Below are 14,686 nucleotides of genomic sequence, written 5' to 3' on the forward strand. Positions count from 1 at the left end.
TAGCTGGCACCTCCAAACTTAATCCACCCGACAAGGGTAACCAAGAGTAGAATACCCGGCAGGGTAATTAAGGTTAGAATAAAAAGGATTAGGGTTAACTTGAATCATGGTACAAATGAAGTATTGGACGATAGTATGTTGGGGAAGCTTAGTCATCGCATGTCTAGGAAGATATGACTTCGACCTGGTGCATTTGGCTAAGTGGAACTGACCGAAGCTACCCTTTATGGATCATAACCAGTTAGACCAAGGTTTTGTACTAAGTTCAATGGGTAGGACTATTTGGAAAACCTCGAAGGCATGGTTACTTTAATGATGTCCTTGTGACTCACCATAGCCCAGAAGTTTATCCAAAGAATACTTACTTGTTAAACCCAAAGCTAAACCTGAATCTAACACAAAGTTAAACCAAACCCTAAAATTGAACCTAATTATCTCACAAGATTATAGGATTCCCTGATTGAAAATTTAGATCGGGTGAGATGACTAAGGACAAATAAAAATCAAATCAAAATAAATTAAAATTAAAAATAAAAACTAAAATTAAATTAAATAAATTAAAAATTAAAATAAATTAAAATCAAATCAAAATAAATTATAAATTAAAATTAAATTAAAAAAATAAAAAAAATAAAATTTAAAACTAAAATAAAATTAAATAAATTAAAAATTAAAAATTAAAATTAAAATTAAATTAAATAAATTAAAAATTAAAATAAATTATAAATAAAAATCAAAATTAAACCAAAATTAAATTTTTTTTTTAAAATTAAATTAAAACATTTTTCAAAATTAATTTAAAAATAACTTAAAGTATTTTTCAAAATTTATTTAAATATTTTTCAAAAATAAATTTATTTTTCAAAAATTAATTTATTTAAATATTTTTCAAAAATTTATTAACTTAAATATTTTTGAAAAATTAATTAATTTATTTTTTTCAAAATTAAATTAACTTAAATATTTTTTAAAATTAAATTAATTTAAATATTTTTTTAAATTAAATTAACTTAAAATTAACTTAAATATTTTTCAAAAATTAATTAACTTAAATATTTTTTGAAAATAAATTAACTTAAATATTTTTCGAAAATAAATTAACTTAAATATTTTTTAATTAAGTAACTTAAATATGTTTCAAAATTTAATTAACTTAAAATATTCTTTCAAAATCCTAATACGAACTCAAGCTTAATCACTTCACTTTCTTTTCATCAAATAGAGTCCAATTCAAACACTTTATGTGTAGGAACATAAAGAATTGGATCAGTGGATGTTGGATAGTTGATGCTCCAGACATATGACTGGAGATAAATTAAAGTTCACAAAGCTCAAATTAAAGAATTTAGGATCTGTTGCATTCGACAACGACGACAAACTTAAGGTAATCGGAAGAGGTAACATCGAACTCAAATTCGATTTTATTATTCAAAAAGTGTTACTAGTTGAAAACTTTTACTTTAATTTACTTAGTATAAGTCAATTGTGTGATAGTGGTTATTCAGTTAACTTTACAAAATTTGAATGTATAGTTAAAAATATTGATAATCCTGAAATCATACTTAAGGGCACTAGGAGAGATAATGTCTACACCATTAACCTACCAACATCCTCAATAAAGTGTTTTCTAACACAACAAGAGGAAACTGAGTTATGGCACAGAAGACTGGGACACACTCACACTAGACTCATTGCAAAAATGAGTCAAAATGGTCTAGTTAGAGGTTTGCCCAAATTAAAATTTATTGAAAACTCAACCTGTAATGCTTGTCAACAAGGTAAACAAACTAAGGCAAACCATAAATTAACCAACCTTAATAGAACAACCTCAATACTTGAGCTCCTTCACGTAGACTTGTTTGATTCACATGGAGCCAAGTTACTAAGTAAAAAATCAATATTTCTTAGTGATAATCGACGATTACTCAAGATTTACTTAGGTAAAATTTATAAAAAAATAAAAGTGAAACCTTTGAAGTATTTAAAATCTTCTGTAAACTAATAGAAAATGAAAACGACACTCAAATAAAAAGAATTAAAAGTGACCACGGGGGAGGGGAATTTGAAAATCACAACTTTACTGAATTTTGTGAAATTAATGGGTATCAACATGAATATTGTTAGCTAGAGCCCTAGAGTCAATCATTTGATGATTATATTATGGACTTATTGTATCATATTCTTATATTAATAAAGGCATTTTTTTGGTTATTATACTTACTTGTATTGGTGCCAAATAAACTAAGTATAATAATGTCCTTGAGTAGAAGGTTCTTACCTATATCAATCGATTGGTTGAATCGATAGTGAGATGATATAGGGAACACTACTCTAAATCATTCCTAGTCGAGTATTAACATTCAGGGACAATGTTAATGCAATAAGACTAGCATGTAGGTCAACTCGATGACTTGATCTCACAAGTCATGGATATAGAGATATCAAGTTGACACATGGGTATGCATTAGAGAATGTATAATGAATGACCCGCCATGAGAAAGTATCATGGATAGTTATATGAGTGTCATATACTTTCTCATGTGGCTATTAGTATGACTACTAGTCCTTAGACCTGAAGTCACCATGGTTCCCTACATAAGGAGTTATGTACTTTGGTTTCGTCAAACGTCACCCGTAACTGGGTGGACTATAAAGGCGATTACTGGGTATGTAACAAATTATGCGGAGGGATGTGAGTGATGTAGATGGGATCTATCCCTCCTATATGACGGGAGAGACATCAGTATTCTTGATAGAGTGAGACCACGAAGTGCATGGCCATGCCCAAATGAGTCAATATAGGATATTGAGCTCATTTGATTTAGTGAGTCTACTTGGAGTTCAAGATTTAGATTGATTAGAGGATGACACGGTCTATGCCTCACATTAATCAATCTAGATGTCAAGGATAGAAGGACACTTGTCATATATTGTGAGGAGTCACAATTAGTAGTCATAAGGTGATGTTGGATCTCAACATTTCTTGTAACTTGGGTAGCAATGATGTATTGCTAGATGTCGCTCATTGCTTATGTTTCTAAAGGAGTTTAGAAACATTGCCAACGTTACAAGAACCTATTGGGTCACACACAAAGAACAAGTGGATGGAGATTGGGTTCATATGATGAACCAATTGGATTAGGTTCATATGATGCACCAAAGATTGATTCAAATTAGACTTATTGAGTTAGACTCAATTAGATTCAATTGTTGAATGAGTCTAATTTAAATTTGATTCATTGAGTCAATTTATATTAATGAATTGAAATTCATTAAATTAAAATTGACTTGAATCAAAGGTTGGATTTAACTCAACAAGAAAGATAATTGGTCAATTTTGACCTGACTAAATGGAAGTTGAAACATCAAGTTTGACTTGATGTATTGCCACATCATGAAGGTTGACTCATCCTACATGGCATGACTAACATTGTCACATCATCTCCACCTCATGAGGTATGCCACCTAATGGAGTTTACACATCTCATGCCATTTAATGTGGGCGGCCACATTAATGAGGGAGGTTACATGGTGTGGCCGGCCACACTAATGTAGTGTGGAAGTTTTTATTTTTGTGTATTGATGTGTGCATTCATTCTATCATCTTCTTCCTTGGCCTTTCTTCCTCCTTGTTGTGGTTGCCGTGAGCTTTCATCAAAGGAGAAGGTGGTTGAGTGAGTCCAAAAGAATAAGGAAGGGTGAAGGTCACAAAGGAGGATACTACTTCTTGAGTGTATGTGATTTCTTTTTCATCCTCTCTTTTTCTTCCTTTCAAATCCTACCAGAGAGCCCTAGAAAGTGCTAGCACACTTGGGGTGCTCTCTTCTCCATCCTTGAGTGTTAGAGAACACTTCTTGTTCGTGTGGATATCACTTGAGAGTTGTCTACGTTGACAACTTCGAGATCCGGCGTACCGTTGGACGAGCGGGATCTGCGAGGGCACGCTTCAAGGTATAACTCTTATCTACTGTAGATCTGGAGTGTGAAACTCGTATTCATATTTTTTAAATCTATCCTTCGCACGAGATCCGGTGGCATGGGTGATTCGGGGTTTTCGCGACGCGAAAAGCGGTTTTCGCGGCCCGAAAAACCTAACAGTGGTATCAGAGCCACGTGCGAAGCGAATACGAGTTTATTTTGTGTTTTTATGAAAACTTTTCAGATCTGTAATATTCTGTAAATTTAGGTTTTTTATAGTTTTTATCTACCGGGAAGATTTTTCCAAAACGGCCAAGTTTCACCCCAAAACTTTTTGGGACAGTGGGCTAAGGCGCTGTTAGATCGCAATGGAACCCTCGCGATGGTTAGAATGCGGGTAGGGGCGCTGTCCCTGGCCCCGCATGGGGATTCGTTCCGCGATTGCGCCCGAAAACCGCTAAACGGAACCGCCGGGAAATTGTACTCGTAAAAATTGTAAAAAATTATAGAAAAATTACAGAAAATTATAGAAATATATAATTTTGAATTATATATTATTTTGTGATAGTCATGGCCCAAAGACCCAATTCGATTGGATAATTCATGTTGTAATTCATAATACGGCCTGCGTGCCGTGATGTGATGTGCGTGTTGTATGTTTTTATTTTTCGCGACCTTCGCGTCGTGCCTTTCTCTTTTATTCTTGTTGTAAATTAGATTTAGACTCGAATGTAACTCAAGTTTCAAAATGTAATGTAAATTTTGAAGCGGTGGAAGGTCCACTCGAGACGGAGTTACGAGGAGGGCGCGAGCAACACGAGGTGGTCAAAGGAAGGGGCTTGAGAAGCTGTTGACCTTAGGTTGACCATCCGATCTTCTCATTGGCTTGAGAAGATCGTAGTAGGGGCCATGACATAATCAAAAAATTATTTAATTAATTATTTAATTAATTGTTTTTGTGTGTATGTGATGCATGCTAGTTAATTAAGTAATTAATTAATGCCTTATGATTAGATTAGATCTAAGTCGTGCACTGTAACAACCCAATTTTCCCTGTATCGAGTTCCAAATGTCTATAAAAATATTTGGAAATGCCTTTAAAATATTCTAGAGATTTGTAGATATTTTTAGAGTATTTTTACGTAATTTTTGGAGGTCGTTTAGTATGTTTAAAAAAAGAAAGAAATTTTGACAAAAAAAGTTAAAGGCGAGGCTCGAACCCTTGACCTCGGGTTGGACCCGACCTAACCGGACACAGCCAACCAACTGGGCTGTGCACGCTTTGTTAACTAAGTATGGGGAGAAATAAATTTAAAGCATAGATAGTAATTAATTATAACCCGAGTATAAGAAAGGGAATTAGGTTTTGATTTTCCAAAACCCAAAACAATTCCTCCCGAAATTCTTTCTCTCCTCACCTCTCTCGCGTGCGATAGCGGCGGCGTTGCTTGGACGAAGGCGAAGCCGAATTTAGGGTTTCATTCCGGCGGCCGGCGAGCGTTCTTCTTCAAGGGTTCTACACAAACCCAAGCTCCTCTCGGCAAGGCGAATGCACGGGCAGGAGAAGAGGCCGAGAATCCCAAGCCTTCGAACCCTAGGTCCCTTCCTCTGTCGGCTGTTAGTCATACAAGCAAGGGTAAGTACTACTCACCTGCGGTAGGAGTTGCTCCGAGCTTCGTTTTGTTTCCTTGCTTGCGGATTTTGCTGTGCCGAGTAAAGTTTTATGCTAGAGCCATGCTTCCCTTGTTTTGTCTGTTAAGACGAATAATCATACCTATTTGTATGAGAGTTTCAAGTTTTGTGATTGAGATGCCTCCATTATGATGACCCGAACAGCTCTTTGATTTCCAGCAAGTGGTTTCCTTTCCAATCCATGCGGATGGGCATAAACAACCCTAAGTCTTTAACATTTCAAGTTAGGTAAGTCGGATTAATTGGTAGGCATGATCAGTAGGGTAGTCAAGTGGAATCAAAATTTAGTTTTGATGCTATTCTCAAACACGAACATCCCTATTCCTTTCCAACAGTGACATTTTGAATTTCCTTGCTTATTTGGATTAGTACAAACAGCCACATCACAAGGATTTGGGATTTGTTTGTCTTGCTACCTTGTCTAGCATTCCTGTATTCATTCTAGTAGATTTAAGTAGCTTGTTAAATCTTTGATTTCGAAATTAGTAAACCTACTGTTTAGACTATAGCTTTATTTATTTTTGACATGCTGTGGTGTTCCCGGCTGTAGCGAACTGAAGGATTGTGTTTTTGACTATAGTTCAGTAGGCCTTGCTATGTGATCAGCTTCATGGTTGTATTTCATTGCTATAGATTTGAGCAGTTTCCTTTGTTTTGATACATATGCATATATTATGTTAGTTAGCTTTAATAGCTCTTTAATCTAAAGCATGTGGTGATCGTTTTTGCTTTATTTTATAGCATGCTTAGAGAGTTCAGATTTGCTTTCCTTTGCTTTATTTTATAGCATGCTTAGAGAGTTCAGATTTACTTTCCTTTGCGTTATTTTTATATAGCATGCTCAGTTAGTTGTAATTCTATACTTATTAGATATACCTATAGGGTCTAGTAAGCTCTAATAGAGGATTATGAGAAAACTGAGTAAAAAGAAAAAAGACCAAGGTCTAGTTAAAAAGAGATAACATGTAAACGAAAGTAAGAGGCTAGTACCCGACTTCCGAGGTTGTCGTTAAACAAATCCAGGTGACCAATTCCGAGGTCTTGGCCCTGGTAAGACCGAGGTCTTTATCCTCATAGGGCTGGAGGCTCGCTACCCCTGTCACTATTAGAGAGCGCGCAAAACAAAGATGGTACTAAGCCTGGGCCCAAAGAAGAAAAGAAAAAGAAGAAGAAAGTAAAAGATAGAAATTAAAAGATTAATTTCTGTTACAAGGATATAAGAAAATATAATAAGTTTTATGCTTAGAATAAATAAAAAGTTAGTTTCTTTAATTCTAAGCTTACAGTGTTCATTTCTTATTATCCTGTTAGATAGTGAGCATGTTTAGTATTCAGTTTCATTTTCTGTATACCATGAGCACATGCAGATTTGCTTTAGCATTTCAGTTTCAGTATTATTGCATTACTTTTTATGCACTTCGAGTTTTTGTGAGATAGATTAGTACTTACTAAGCGTTTCGCTTATAGATCTATTTTCTTTCCTCCTACTGCAGATAAAGGAAAAGCTAAGATATGAAGAGAGACGACAGGATGGTGGTGGTGTTGAAGGTGTGTGATGACTGCGACTATGGAGAGATCCAGAGAGTGTTATCAAACCTACAGGACCTATTTGATTAGAGTTTATGCTTTAGTTCTTTTCTTTAACACTATTATGAAGTTTGTGAGATTGTAGTTGAGTTTATTTCCGCATATGCATTTAGTCACTTTAATTATTTGTGGAGTGATATAGTTGGTTGTTTTTACTGTTGTTTTTATAACTGCGTGGTTGTGAAAAATGAGTTCCAACCGCCTGTGGCTGCGTATATATCTTATGTACTATGGATTTGGTCACCGGTACAGGGGAGACTCTGCCGAAATTTTTCGGTAGTAATTCCTCTGAACCGTGATCAATCTAAGTATTGCTAATAATAGCATCAGTGACACTAGTAAATAGAGTAGTAGTTAGGTAACGGTCGCTCTTAGAGAGTGGTAGTAAGAAGGGTGGGTTGTTACAGTTGGTATCAGAGCCAAGTTCCATTCTCTAGCATCACACACACATCAGCATCATCCTCGCCGTCTCCAAGTAAGAAAGTATTTAAATCATTTTTTTATTTTGCTTTTCTTATTATTAACTGCAGTATAGAGTACTTATTTTTTTGAGTACTAAAGTAAGATAGAAGATTTAGTTTCCCTTGTCCCTATTCGTATTTATGTATGATTAGAAGGGTTAAAGTAAGATATCAAGCCTTTATCTTGCATAATTGGATGTTAAGAAAAAGGATGTTCCCGTACCGTTCGTACTGAGAACCAAGATCAGGAGAACGAAGAGCCCAGAACCCCTGGGCCTATTCTCTCTGAAATTGTTACTCAACTTCAGAGACAAGTAGCGAGCACTGCAGCAAGTGATTGCCAATCTAATGGCCAATTAGAAACCACTTCCTCCCACTCCCCCAACCATTAATGTGGAGACCCCAGTAGTGACTGAAGTCCTATCAGTTGCCCTGGAAGTCGCCACAACACCTAGAAGACAAGAAGCATACCTCATCCAGTGGCTGAAGCTGAAACCAGAAAGCTTCTCAGGCATGACTGAGTCCTGGAATGCCCAGGCTTGGTTTAAAACACTGGAGAGCACTATGGAGCTTCTTGTCTGGCCAGAAGTCGAGAAGGTCAAGTGCGCCTCTCTCTGCCTGTCTGGAGATGCTCGTATGTAGTGGGAGAGGATAAAGACCAAGAGAGCGGCCGATCAAATGATCTGAGCAGATTTTCAGTTAGAGTTCTATGAAGAGTTCTATCACCAACAAGCACTATGAGGAGTTTATAGAGTTCAAGCCAGCCAAGGTAGAAGACAAGACAGTAGGGAGCTCGGAGCCCAGTCAAGTAAGTGCAGAAGAACAGAAAGAAGGTAAGAAAGAGGCAGTTCGGGTTGTCTGTGAATATGCCGAGGTATTCCCAGCAGATCTACCTGGACTACTTCCCAATAAATGAGTGGATTTGAGATTGAATTGGTTCCTGGAATCGGTCCAATTTCAAAAGCTCCGTATCGCATGTCTCCAGTAGAGCTGAAGGAGTTACAAGAGCAACTACAGGAGTTACTTGACAAAGGCTTCATTCGCCCTAGTCATTCACCCCGGGGAGCTCCAGAGTTGTTCGTTAAGAAGAAAGACGGATTCGTGCTAATGTGCATAGATTCCAGAACGCTGAGCAAATTAGCAGTTAAGGACAAGTACCCCATTCCCAGGATCGATGAATTATTTGATCAGTAAAGAGGGGCAACAGTATTCTCGAAGATAGACCTGCGCTCTGGGTACCATCAGCTGAAGGTGAAAGAAAGAGATATACCCAGAACGGCGTTCAGGACCAGATATGGACATTACGAGTTTGTAGTTATGCCTTTTGGAGTGACCAATGCACCTGCGGTCTTCATGGACTTAATGAACAGAGTGTTCAGAGAATATCTTGACAAATTTGTCATTGTATTCATCGATGACATTCTGGTCTATTCAAGGACCCCAGAGGAGCATGATACGCACTTGAGAATAGTACTGCAGACTCTTCAGCAGAAGCAGCTTTATGCTAAATTCTCCAAGTGCGAGTTCTGGTTAAATCAGGTGGCGTTTTTAGGTCACATAATTTCTAAAGAAGGCATTCAAGTGGATCCAGCCAAAGTGGAAGCGGTCAACAACTAGAGCAGACCCAAGAACGTCAGAGAGATCAGAAGCTTCCTTGGTTTAGCTAGTACTACAGGAAGTTCGTGGAGGACTTTTCCAGGATAGTCTCTCCACTAACAGCCCTCACCAGAAAGAGCAAGATATTCGAATGGTCAGATAAATGTGAGCAGAGTTTCCAAGAGCTAAAGAAGAGATTGATCAGTGCTCCCATTCTGACTGTTCCACAGAGCAACAAGAGTTTCGACATCTACAGTGATGCTTCCAAGATGGGCTTAGGAGCTGTACTCATGCAAGAAGGAAAAATCATAGCTTATGCTTCCAGACAACTCAAAGATTATGAGAAGAACTACCCTACTCATGATCTTGAGCTGGCAGCTGTCGTTTTTGCACTTAAACTCTGACGACATTATTTGTATGGAGTTCAGTGTAGAATCTTTATAGATCATCAGAGTCTTAAGTACTTCTTCACTCAGAATGACTTAAACATGAGGCAGCGCAGGTGGCTGGAGTTGGTCAAAGATTACAACTGTGAAATTTTCTACCACCCAGGCAAAGCTAACAAAGTGGCAGATGCACTCAGCAGAAGATCTAGTGCATCACTGATGTCTTTGTCATCACTAGCCCTGCCACTGCAGAAGGAGTTGTCAGATTTTAGACTTGAAATTATCGAAGGACAGCTCTCTGCATTGACCTTAGAGTCTACATTGCTTGTGGAGATACAGAGAAAGTAAAGTGAAGATCCGGGCATTCAGAAGATCAAGCAGGGGATACAGAAAGAAGACAACTCAGAGTTTAGAGTAACAGATAGCGGAATTCTTTATCAGGGGAGTCGCATTTGCGTGCCCAATGATGAGGAACTGAGGAAGAAGATCTTAGAAGAAGCTCACAACACACCATACTCCATACATCCTGGTTCTTCCAAGATGTACCAAGATGTGAAACAGATGTTCTGGTGGTCAGGACTCAAAAGAGACGTTGCTAAATATGTCAGTACCTGCTTGACATGCCAGAGGGTCAAAGCAGAACACCAGAGACCAGGAGGAGTTCTTCAGCCTCTTCCAATACCAGAATGGAAATGAGAAGACATATCCATGGACTTCATAACAGGTCTTCCAAGAACCACCAATGGATATGATGCGATATGGGTAATAGTAGATCGATTGACCAAGTCTGCTCACTTCCTAGCCATCAAGGTGTCCCACTCCATAGAGCAGTTGGCCCAGCTATATGTTAAAGAGGTAGTCAGACTTCATGGAGTTCCTAAATCTATCATTTCTGATAGAGATGGGCGCTTCACCTCACACTTTTGGGAGTGCGTTCAGAATGCACTAGGCAACAAACTCAAGTTCAGCACAGCTTTCCATCCACAGACTGATGGACAGACAGAGCGAGTGAATAAGATTTTAGAAGATATGCTCAGAGCTTGTGCGCTGGATTTCGAGGGAAGTTGGTGCAAGTATCTGTGCTTAGCTGAATTCGCCTACAACAATAGCTATCAGGCCACCATCAAGATGGCACCTTATGAGGCACTATATGGTAGGAAATGCAGATCACCCATATGCTGGCAAGAAGCAGGAGAGAGAAAAGAAATGGAAGTAGAGCTGGGTATTCAGACAGAGCTGATAGACGAGGCTACTCAAGCAATCCAGAAAATCAGACAGAGAATTGAGACCGCCCAGAGCAAACAGAAGAGTTATGCTGACACACGTCGTAGGCCATTGGAATTCCAAGTAGGAGATTCAGTTTTCCTCAAGGTCGCTCCTATGAAGGGAGTGATGAGATTTGGCAAGAAGGGAAAATTAAGTCCTCGCTATGTAGGACCTTACCTAATCATAGAAAGGATTGGGAAAGTAGCTTACAAGTTGGACTTACCACAAGACATGTCAGCAATACATAATGTATTTCATGTCTCCATGCTAAGGAAGTGTCTCCATGACCCGAGCCAAGTGGTTCAGCCTCAGTCAATGCAGATCCAAGAGGATCTTAGTTATGAGAGCAGACCTACACAGATAGTGGACAGAGCAGTCAAGAGATTGAGAAACAAAGAAGTACCACTAGTGAAGGTCATCTGGCAGAACCAGAAGCAAGAGGAAATCACTTGGGAGCGGGAGGACAGTATGAGACAAAAGTATCCAGAACTATTCTAAGTTCGAGGACGAACTTTTTATAAGGTATGGGGGATTGTAACAACCCAATTTTCCCTGTTTCGAGTTCCAAATGTCCATAAAAATATTTGGAAATGCCTTTAAAATATTCTAGAGATTTTTAGAAATTTTTAGAGTATTTTTACGCAATTTTTAGAGGTCGTTTAGTATGTTTAAAAAAAGAAAGAAATTTTGACAAAAAGAGTTGAAGGAGAGGCTCGAACCCATGACCTCGGGTTGGACCCGACCTAACCGGACACAGCCAACCAACTCGGCTGCGCACGCTTTGTTAACTAAGTATGGGGAGAAATAAATTTAAAGCATAGATAGTAATTAATTATAACCCGAGTATAAGAAAGGGAATTAGGTTTTGATTTTCCAAAACCCAAAACAATTCCTCCCGAAATTCTTTCTCTCCTCACCTCTCTCGCGTGCGACAGCGGCGGCGTTGCTTGGACGAAGGCGAAGCCGAATTTAGGGTTTCATTCCGGCGACCGACGAGCGTTCTTCTTCAAGGGTTCTACACAAACCCAAGCTCCTCTCGGCAAGGCGAACGCATGGGCAGGAGAAGAGGCCGAGAATCCTAAGCCTTCGAACCCTAGGTCCCTTCCTCCGTCGGCTGTAAGTCATACAAGCAAGGGTAAGTACTACTCACCTGCGGTAGGAGTTGCTCCGAGCTTCGGTTTGTTTCCTTGCTTGCGGATTTTGCTGTGCCGAGTAAAGTTTTATGCTAGAGCCATGCTTGCCTTGTTTTGTCTGTTAAGACGAATAATCATACCTATTTGTATGAGAGTTTCAAGTTTTGTGATTGAGATGCCTCCATTATGATGACCCGAACAACTCTTTGATTTCCAGCAAGTGGTTTCCTTTCCGATCCATGCGGATGGGCATAAACAACCCTAAGTCTTTAACATTTCAAGTTAGGTAAGTCGGATTAATTGGTAGGCATGATCAGTAGGGTAGTCAAGTGGAATCAAAATTTAGTTTTGATGCTATTCTCAAACACGAACAACCCTATTCCTTTCCAGCAGTGACATTCTAAATTTCCTTGCTTATTTGGATTAGTACAAACAACCACATCACAAGGATTTGGGATTTGTTTGTCTTGATACCTTGTCTAGCATTCGTGTATTCATTCTAGTATATTTCAGTAGCTTGTTAAATCTTTGATTTCGAAATTAGTAAACCTACTGTTTAGACTATAGCTTTATTTATTTTTGACATGCTGTGGTGTTCCCGGCTGTAGCGAACTGAAGGATTGTGTTTTTGACTATAGTTCAGTAGGCCTTGCTATGTGATCAGCTTCATGGTTGTATTTCATTGCTATAGATTTGAGCAGTTTCCTTTGTTTTGATACATATGCATATATTGTGTTAGTTAGCTTTAATAGCTCTTTAATCTAAAGCATGTGGTGATCGTTTTTGCTTTATTTTATAGCATGCTTAGAGAGTTCAGATTTGCTTTCCTTTGCTTTATTTTATAGCATGCTTAGAGAGTTCAGATTTACTTTCCTTTGCGTTATTTTTATATAGCATGCTCAGTTAGTTGTAATTCTATACTTATTAGATATACCTACAGGGTTCTAGTAAGCTCTAATAGAGGATTATGAGAAAACTGAGTAAAAAGAAAAAAGACCAAGGTCTAGTTAAAAAGAGATAACAAGTAAACGAAAGTAAGAGGCTAGTACCCGACTTCCGAGGTTGTCGTTAAACAAATCCAGGTGACCAATTCCGAGGTCTTGGCCCTGGTAAGACCGAGGTCTTTATCCTCATAGGGCTGGAGGCTCGCTACCCCAGTCACTATTAGAGAGCGCACAAAATAAAGATGGTACTAAGCCTGGGCCCAAAGAAGAAAAGAAAAAGAAGAAGAAAGTAAAAGATAGAAATTAAAAGATTAATTTCTGTTACAAGGATATAAGAAAATATAATAAGTTTTATGCTTAGAATAAATAAAAAGTTAGTTTCTTTAATTCTAAGCTTACAGTGTTCATTTCTTATTATCCTGTTAGATAGTGAGCATGTTTAGTATTCAGTTTCATTTTCTGTATACCATGAGCACATGCAGATTTGCTTTAGCATTTCAGTTTCAGTATTATTGCATTACTTTTTATGCACTTCGAGTTTTTGTGAGATAGATTAGTACTTACTAAGCGTTTCGGTTATAGATCTATTTTCTTTCCTCCTACTACAGATAAAGGAAAAGCTAAGATATGAAGGGAGACGACAGGATGGTGGTGGTGATGAAGGTGTGTGATGACTGCGACTATGGAGAGATCTAGAGAGTGTTATCAAACCTGCAGGACCTATTTGATTAGAGTTTATGATTTAGTTCTTTTCTTTAACACTATTATGATGTTTGCGAGATTGTAGTTGAGTTTATTTCCGCATATGCATTTAGTCACTTTAATTATTTGTGGAATGATATAGTTGGTTGTTTTTACTGTTGTTTTTATAACTGCGTCGTTGTGAAAAATGAGTTCCAGCCGCCTGTGGCTGCGTATATATCTTATGTACTATGGATTTGGTCACCGGTACAGGGGAGACTCTGCCGAAATTTTTCGGTAGGAATTCCTCTGAACCGTGATCAATCTAAGTATTGCTAATAATAGCGTCAGTGACACTAGTAAGTAGAGTAGTAGTTAGGTAACGGTCGCCCTTAGAGAGTAGTAGTAAGAAGGGTGGGTTGTTACATGCACATGATGCACCCTTCGATTAGATTAGATCTATCGAGTATATGATACGCATCATCTTTGAGATTAGATCTAAAACGCGTCAACTCGTAATGCCTACCATGCCGTGATACCTGCCACTACCTCGATCGCATGCTGTTGTTGAATCTGCCAAAGCAGAGCAATACATACTATCTTGGTAGGGTACGGAGGGACAATCTTGGTCCCGCCTATCAACGCATGGGTGAATACAAACTCAATTAGATTGAGTATTCCTAGTTTACTCGGTTGGATCGAGTACAACTATAGGCATTCTTCCAATGGTTGGAAAGGTAGGACAAAATCACGTTTATATTAATTCTCGGGCGTATTAGCCAAAGCTAACTCGAGTTTTAATATAAATGTGGATTTTATCCTATAAACAAGAGTTGCATAGAGATGTAATTGGTAATCGTTACCTACCGATCATACTAAGTCTTGGGCGTATTAGCCAAAGCTAACTCAAGGGTAAGTATGATGTGGATCTTGTCCCATATGAATTATAGAATTCAGTGGGAGCATCATTTAGTTAAAGGCCTAATTAAATGATTAAGAATATGATACTTATTTCTGCATTT

The sequence above is a fragment of the Zingiber officinale genome, chromosome 8A (genome assembly GCF_018446385.1).
Source record: "Zingiber officinale cultivar Zhangliang chromosome 8A, Zo_v1.1, whole genome shotgun sequence".
NCBI lineage: Eukaryota > Viridiplantae > Streptophyta > Magnoliopsida > Zingiberales > Zingiberaceae > Zingiber > Zingiber officinale.